Below are 9,343 nucleotides of genomic sequence, written 5' to 3'. Positions count from 1 at the left end.
TTGTGGAGACACCAGTCAGCTGTGTCTTGTGAGAATGCTGGCACAATAGTTGGTTGAAGCACAGGAGCAATAATTATTGTGGTTGGATGGCCTTTCTAACGCTACCAACGGTCCTTGTGTGACTTCAACCATCAACTTACACTCACTACCGAACCCTGGCTGTTTCCTAATTTGTAAGGACACCACACACTAAAACAGTAGTGACTTACTTTTTATTTAAAATTTATTTTTAGCTGGTGAAATATGGCATTGTTTAAATAGGTAATGTTTGGTAAGTCGTACGATTGGTTTATTGCCAAATTTAGGCAAATCATGATAGCACGAGTTTTGCACAGCCCGTGGCTCTCACGCTGCCGTGATCATGACTTTCCCTATCTATAGATAAGTTTTAGAGGTGCTATAATACTGTTTTGTTTAATGCTCCTTGCTTAGAGTCCATCAATGCAGGTTAAAGAAGTGCCTGAGCTATGCTGATGTTTCGTCTTACTCGTTTATCTAAAAGGATCTTTTTCTGCCTCGCCATAAGATAATGTAAAAAGTGATCCATGTTCACGAGCAACATTCAAGAAATGTAGCTTTTAAATGCACTCCTCTCAAACAGAACAACTGGCTCCTAACAAAAATAGTCATCCAACATACGAGAGCACTATTTGGCCGGGTAAAATTAATACCCCATATATGGTACTCAATATATGCCATGGGAAGACAACTCTTAGAGGCTCGTATTGAATGTGTTACAAACCATTCAACAACACACTTAATGGTCTCACCATCTTGGAAACCTCAAATACACGAGATCTTATATACTAAGTTTCTATACAGCGGTAGTGCAGCGACACACCCATATGTGGCACCGCAATGCCATCATGGAAGCAACTGTGTCACTCCCATTCTGTCATGATTCAGTGTCTCTGTTTGGAAGCGAAACGCCTGTACGATGCTCCATCTTTGTGCCATGGAAAGGGTCATGTGTGACCAATAGCGTCACACATGTTCATGCGCATAGATACAGTAATGCTTTTATGTTTCTTCATACGCAGACATATGCCTTGATATCAGGCGTCACACAGCCATTGCTTTACTGTAGCGTCCTATGACAGCATGACATGCTTGAAGCCCAATTGCCATTACACTATTACTATATGGAACTGAGTAGTAGACTCTGTGCTACTCTGCAGACCTGTTGGTATCCTACTAACTTACACAGACTTACTACAACCATTGATAAGATGATAGCTACATGTAGGTTAGAAACTAAAACTATCTGATTGTTGTATGTTGAAGCTGTAATATCAAAGACAAACACATCCATCTTATTTGTGGTACTACTCTATCTGAATTTTAGTGTGAGGAATTTTGCCTTTAGCATGAAGTGACTTCATACTTTATGAGGTCGCTTTTAAACCAACGCTAAAGAAATAACGCAATAATAATTTCTTTTAGTGTGCAGCGGCTTTTTAGTTTTTTTATACTCAGTTTGTTTGCAGCAACTGTATTTATATGAATTCCTTTTTTAACTGTCCAAAACAACAAGCCACTTCCGGAACGCAACTTTACATACCAGTTTCCATTGAAGCCTTATTGCTGCAATCTAATGTTAGCTTGCAAGATGAACAAGCACAAAGTTTTAGCACATTTTATTAAAAAGTGTCAGCATTTTTTTATCATTTTTTATTGTTTTTGATGTTTGTGGTGTTCTGATTGCCAGGATGTTTCAAGATTAAAATTTACAGTACTTAATCATTATCAAAATGCTCAGATGAAGTGAAAGTGCAATAATGACATCTATAGTTGCAAGGAAACTGACAGAATAGCAACGCGTAATGCTGTAACTTGAACACAATAGCTGATACCAACTATAGCAATTATAGCAACTAGTGACATCACTTTGCATGTATTTTTCTTCTGAGAATTTTAATTGCGATCATGTTCTGTTGATTTTAATCTTGAAACATCCTGCCAGTCAAATCACCTCAAATATCAAAAAAAATCACAAATGATAGAAAAATAACGATACTTTCTGATAAAATCTACTAAAATTGTGTGCCAGTTCCTTATAAGACACATTGGTATAGCCACTACCAACACTACATGTTTGATTGCCTGAAGCTTGTTGGATCAGTTAGATAGCGATGCACTCATTGTTACTGCATAAACACTACTTCCACGTCTTCACTTTTGTTCTCCAAGTCATTTTACAAACGAATTGTTATGTTATGTGCGTATTGAACTGGTTTTTACCTGTTACAAAGATCTGTCAGAGTAAAGAACTGTAACACAGAAAAGTATGAAACTGACTGCGTCACCAGTAAATCTTTCTGAAGCACTAACAAAGTTTTGACATTTGTATCTGCGTTAAAATTTGTTTCTTTTAATTATGCTAGAAGCTACTTAATAGGTTTAATTTTTTTCTCTAATACATGACTTTTACCTGATATCTTTTAATAAAAAGCTACTCTGATGTGGAAAAGCAACGAAAAGCTTCAGCGGGTGATTTTACTAGCGAGTTTACTCACAAATGGGTGAAAGCAAACATAAAGAATTTAGTTAATGACACTGAGTACTTTCTCTGCAAGCTCTTTTTTGACTGACTGAAACACATCTTTGGCATCATCCAGGTAGGACTGCAGCTCATCGGTGAGGTCACCTAAAGTCTCCTGAACCTGTAACAGACATCATTACTAATTGCATTGTGTCTCTTCTATAAGTTTGTTCTCAACTGAATGGGAAAGATTTATACTTCACCTCAATAGAATTGCTTTTGTTCATCAATGCTAAAATCAGAGATTACGTGTTTGTCACAATTTCCATTTCCATAACATTTCCATAATTTATTTCCATATTATTTTCATTTCCATAACATTTCCATAACTCATTTCCATAGTTTTTTCTATTTCCATAACATTTCCACAATTTATTTCCATATTATTTCTATTTCCATAATATTTCCATAATTCATTTCCATATTATTTCCATTTCCATAATTCATTTCCATATTTTTTCCATTTTCATAACATTTCCATAATTCATTTTCATATTATTTCCATTTCCATAACATTTCCATATTTCTAAAATAAAATTTCCATATCCATTTCTATAAAATTATGGACATACTTATGTTTATGGAAATGGATATGGAAAAGTAAACATTTTCATAATATGTTTAGCAATCCCTGGCTAAAATAGGTGCAAAAAGAAGTGAAATTTTATAGTGTCTAAATCAAGGCTAATAGGAGGCTTAACAATTTACACTTGTTGTTTAGTTGAAATTTTTTGAAAATAAAATGTTCTCTTTAATCCAAATGTTCACAGTATGGTATTTAGAATAAGTAGTTTAATTGAGGTACATGTGATGCTATTTATTTCTGATTTTTAAAATTTTTTCAATGATCACTCAGTTTTTCCGCTTCATTTATACATTACAGCTTAAGTAGGTGTTTTGAGAGCCAATCCTTCGCGCAAGTTAGCTAAAGAGCCAGATGATGCTATGATAAATATGTGGTCAAATATATGATTAATGCTATGGCTAGAAAATGTTGGACTGAAACTTTTTGGAAAAAATAATCTGGTGCAGGACTTTTTGGCACGATGCTTTTTGTTGAAGGACCTTTTAGCGCAGGTTACATGTTCCGAATTTATCCATTTTTTGTTGTAACGTGGCTCAATAGATTTCAAGTGATAGTGAAAAAAAAATTGTGCATAATGACTACATTTATTTATCTAACAAATGTAGTTCACGAAATCTTTCAATCAAACTTTAGCAATGTGTACGTGAAAATTATTTTTTTAATGTAATCCAAAGAAAACAGTATTATGTGCAAAGGAGAAGTTCCAGGAATAAGATAATGTTTTTACATATTCTTGTTATCATCGTCATGCTAGTTATTTACTGTATATAAGCGTAAATAATTTTTTTAGTATAAAATTAGCAGTATTAAAAAGTTTGAGCCAAAATCTTCTGCTTTAGAAAGTCAGCACCAAAAAGTCAGCGCCAGCAAATCTGTACAAAAGAGTCCTATACCGGAAAACATGACCATTTCAAAAATGTTTTAAAGATTTTTCAATCCTTCTTTGCAAGCAGCTGTAAGATCTCTGTGAGATGTAGGAATTGTACGCTATTGAATGCATAGCTAAACTTTGGAAAGGCTCCGTGTTATTTTAGTATCATCGAATAAACAATTTTAAAGCTCCTTTAAATACATAAAAAGCAAACTTTGAGCAGATAGATATAAGTAGGAGGTAAGTGGTAGGTAGGTAGGTAGGTAGGTAGGTAGAAGGTGGTAAGAAAGTAGTGGCCTATGCATCTATGTATGACCGGCTGATGGGTTCAATTCCAGTTGAATAGAAATATTGATTTCATTTTATTGAATCCATAAATAATTTATTTCATGATTTACACATATTTCACAGCTTTCTGATTTTTTAGGAATTATAATAGTCAAAACATTTATATATGGAAAGTTACTATCACTACTGTTCAAGCTATAAGTCAGAGACTGCACTCTTGGACTTCTGAATCAGTAGTAATGCTTTAGAAATGATGAACTGTTTACCAAATTAAAACTCTATGTGATCAGAGTTTAAAACCAGTTTATCAAACACCTTTTAGCAGGATTATGTATTGATTTAGTAAAAAACTTTTGTGGATGATAGTCTATTGGTAGTCATAACATGCGTGATTAAGAATTGTAGAAATGATGCACTGCAAAATTAAAATGGATTTTATGGCCTTTTTGTAAAAGCTGGCCATGAAATCCATCCTCATTTTATAGTGTATCATTTCTACAATTCGTAATTAGAGAGTCTCTACAATGTTAACACCAGTTATTGCTGGGCTTCACTGTTTTCTGTTGTAATCATCCAAGTTATGCATTGGTTACAGGTTTAGTTGTTGCGTCTGTGCTCCTAATTTGAACAGGAGAACCGAGATTACTTCGATGGGAACTATATTTATAGTTTTAGATCTACACATCTACAGATCTAAACAAGTTTTTTGCATGTGATACTTGCTAATAATTATATTAAGTGCACATTCTATTACTTCCTTAGTCTTAGCTTCCTTTAGAGTTTCCTTTTTTCCTTCAGTTTCCTTTTTCATGGTAAACAAGGATGACCCATCTTTCAATGCATTGTTTGTATAAGTGGCCCATCAAACAGATTATGTATATGTATGTTTTAGCTTGGATTAAACCACAACCTTTTTGTCATGTATCTCACATCAATCTAAAAAGCTAATTTTGTGCGTTAAACCATAAATCATAAATCTTGCAGTTGTCAATATTTTGGAAAATTTTTTCTCAATTTTGATAGCATTCCTGCGCAGCTCTATGTCACACACTTACAAAATAAGTTGTTCTTACCTTGTCACCTGCCTGCTCCTTCACATGTTCCCATAATCTACCAGCATAGTGTTTCAATGCAGCAACCACATTCTCTGTCATCTATAATAAAGGAATTGTTCACGGAGAACTCATCAACTCAATTAGGTAAACCTGGTGCTGATATCTGTTCCTAGTTTTTTAACAAATTTTGTTTACAAAGGCTGAACCAGCAAGAGCATCAGTGAGACAGGAACAGGAAAGCAAGTGCCTGTTAAACTATATCAAACAGGTGACTCACTTTTTATGGTTAGCAGATCTTGAGACTTGTTCCCTAACTTGATAATTTCTGTATTGCTATTACAGGTTCCGAAATCCTGTGTAAGCTATGTCAACAATGTTTTTATTGATCCTTCCACATGACAAACATCATTTTCTATTCCGTGACACCAACATGCTACATCTACTAATGTATGTTTCAGTTTATGAACTTTCAGTTACTACAGCCTACAATTCACTATCCGCGCTAATTTTCAGCAATACTATTAGATAACCAACTTTTAAAGCATGTTTGTACAACTCACTCAATAATTACTGATTTCTGTGTTTTCATTTATTTTCCATTCTTTTTCCATGCAAAGAAAAAGATTATTTAGTTGATGATTACCAATAAAAAGTTATAGACTGACACAGCTCTCACTCATCTATACATCCTTGACGTCAGCAAATAGGTTAGTGATAGTATTCTCTTCTGCATACCTCTGAAACCTTCTCCGCTTGAGGGACAACACTTTCCTTCAAGTCATTCACTTTGGAACTGATAGCTTTCCATGCTTCCTCGAAAAGTTCTCGTTTGCCTACCATTACTGGGTCAGCAACTTTCTGTTTGCCTCCTCCAAGTGCTGATGTCTGAAAACATAAAAGATGCCATTTTAATTGAAAACTTAGAAATGTTTCAACAAAAGAGCGCTCAAAGGATAATAGAAATTATAATGGCTTCTGGAGGCTTCAAAATTGTAGTTTGTTTATTCATCTGTCTGGCTGAGCAAAACTAATGATTCTTCTTAGAGAAGTTAAACTGAACACAGAAGAATCTAAGTTAGATTTCTGTGTTTAAAAGTATCTTTAGTTTCAATGCTTTTGTTCTTTAATATAAATTCTCTATTTATTCCAGCGTCTAAGCACATTCTAAAAACTACCTAGGAAATGAAATGTTCTAGAGACAAGTATGAACTTGAATGAAGTAACTAAACAGAGTTTAAATCAACGCAAGGTTTTTAGAGACCATTCTTTATTTACCAACATATCCTTTCCTTTGTAGTAGAGGTTCCTCAAAGCATCAATGGCGCTGTTGAGGGTGTCACCGATAATACTTCGAACGGCAACCTTGTGCGAATCTTCAATAAAAATTGTTTATATACACTGAGAGATCAAAGTGAATATCCACACTATGGGAGGTCAGAACTAACAAATATCAGACATAATTTTCTTTACTAAAACATCTCAAATAATACAATAATTACTGCAACTCTCACATTTAGGTGGAAGCTAATATTAATGCTAACGTTTTAAACATTCTGCCTACTTGTTCTTCTCAAAAGTTTCCATATTTGTTAAACGTAGCCTTTGGTAAGAAAGCGAAGTAAATACAATCTGTATGTATTTACACCCACCAATTTATGTACTTACCAAGGACGTTTGTCAATTCAGAGGCAGCATCAGCGGGACATTCATAGTTGTGTAGATTCTCAAGCACTTGTGTCAGGCCGCTCGATGTCTTATCAAAAACGTTGCCAATCAGTTGGGCAGCTCCTTCTACCTAAAAATGGCAAAAAAATCATCAGTATCAGTACCAGGCTAAATGTGGACTGTTTCATTGAGGTCAGACTATCACAATCATTTAGGAGCTGGTTCTCAGTCTACGAATGAGATGTGGTTTGTAGTCTACAAAAGATATGTGATTCACAGTCTACAAGTGAGATGTGGCCAACAATCTAAAAGTGAAATCTGGTTCTTATTCTACACGTGAAATGTGGTTCACAGTCTACACGTGAGATGTGGTTCACAGTCTACACGGAAATGTGGTTCACAGTCTACATGTGAAATGTGGTGTATAGAATCATTAGCTCTGGAGATGCTGGGGTCCTTCTTAATGAACTTTAAACAATAGCGAACATGCTAGGCATTCATCTTTCATACTATCGGCTGTTCTACATGATTTCTATTGAGCACTGCTACTTGTATACCATTTGTACTTTACAAATCACTTATATAAGCATATAAATCACTTGTCTCAAAAAGTTTCGTCAGTATTACTTCACCAACCAATCACCAAGCGTAAACCAGCTAGTTGATTTACCTATTAAAGGAAGTGGTAAACAAATTACTCTCAATATGTTGAATTTGGATTTGAATGTTTAAATGCGGGAATTCCCTGCAAGCCAACTTACCAAACTGTTAAGAATATTTGGAAGGTCAAAGGTTCTCTTTCCTATCTTTAAACCCTTCAAGCTTTCGATGGTGGCTCCAGCAACAGCTGCCAACATATTGCCGAGGTAATATATGCATGCTTCATTAATGGTTGAACACTCATATGCATATCCACATTGTCATGAAAATATATCAACTTCTAAGACTTCACCAATAAAATATCTGGTATTGATCATACAGTATCTGTTATTGATCATACAATATCTGGTATTGATCATACAGTATCTGGTATTGATCATACAATATCTGTTATTGATCATACAATATCTGATATTGATTATACAATATCTGTTATTGATCATACAATATCTGATATTGATCATACAATATCTGGTATTGATCATACAATATCTGGTATTGATCATACAATATCTGGTATTGATCATACAATATCTGGTATTGATCATACAATATCTGTTATTGATCATACAATATCTGTTATTGATCATACAATATCTGGTATTGATCAAACAATATCTGTTATTGATCATACAATATCTGATATTGATCATACATTATCTAATATTAATAAGAAATTGATAAGCTTGTACTCACACTGAATACAACCTTTGACAAAAATGATTTTCTTATTACTAGTTAAGGTGCTCCACATACGCTTTCTGCCTTCTGTGCATAGGACAATCGACAATTTATCTATGGAGCTAGTTTATGAAGCAAATTAAACCGCAAATTGTGAATAGTCATCAATCCTTTTGTTAGCTTTGAATATAGCAAAATGTCTGATGGTATGAATATGAGGAGCATCAATTCTATGATGCAACAATATGATAAACTATAATTTAATCATATAACATAATACGATATAGTATAATATAAAACAGTATAATATAATAATAAAATATTGCGTAATATGACATTAGATAATATCATGTTCATAGATAATTAACGAGTAGACTTCAAAATTACTACAATTATGTATCTGCCAAATATAGTTCACAAGATATTTTAATAAAATTTTGGCAATGTGTACGTAAAAACTATTTCAATGTATTAAAAAACGGTATTATATGTGACAAGGAAGTTTCATGAATAAGATAAGGTTTTTACATTTTATTGTTATTATCGTCATGCTATTTATTTACTGTATATGAGCGTAAATAACTTTTTTTGTATAAAAATAGCCGTGCTAAAAATAGCCGTGCTAAAAAGTCTGAGCAAAAAAGTCTTGCTCTAGAAATTCAGCGCTACCAAATTTGTAACAGAAAGTCCCATACCGGAAAACAAGAAAATTTAAAAATATTTTTTTAATTTGAATAAAAATAATACAATATATTATAATTACCTGCAATATAATTTTATGCTGCATAATATTGTATTGTATTTAATTATAATATGTTGTATTATTTTCATTCAATTAAAAAAATATTTTTAATTGTTTTAATAATAAAAATATAATATAAATAATAAAAATATAATAGTATAATGTTGTACCTTGCAAAGATTGTGAAAGAAGGCCTTTGACCTGGTCAGTAGCCACTTCATGAAGAGCACCAAACACTTCCTTGAGTTTATCT

At 33.4% G+C, this 9,343-nt stretch overlaps 1 long non-coding RNA gene across 1 annotated transcript; it reads right to left on the bottom strand.

The window, feature by feature from the left end:
• Positions 1-7,014: 7,014 nt before the first annotated feature.
• LOC137405708 (uncharacterized) lies at positions 7,015-9,343 on the bottom strand. Its single transcript, XR_010979798.1, has 3 exons — positions 9,261-9,343; positions 7,769-7,854; positions 7,015-7,137 (listed from the first exon to the last, which is right to left on the bottom strand). It is a non-coding gene; the product is annotated as an uncharacterized lncRNA (long non-coding RNA).

Source organism: Watersipora subatra, chromosome 10, assembly GCF_963576615.1.
Source record: "Watersipora subatra chromosome 10, tzWatSuba1.1, whole genome shotgun sequence".
Classification (NCBI taxonomy): Eukaryota; Metazoa; Bryozoa; class Gymnolaemata; order Cheilostomatida; family Watersiporidae; genus Watersipora; species Watersipora subatra.
This window is presented reverse-complemented; position numbering and strand designations above follow the sequence as displayed.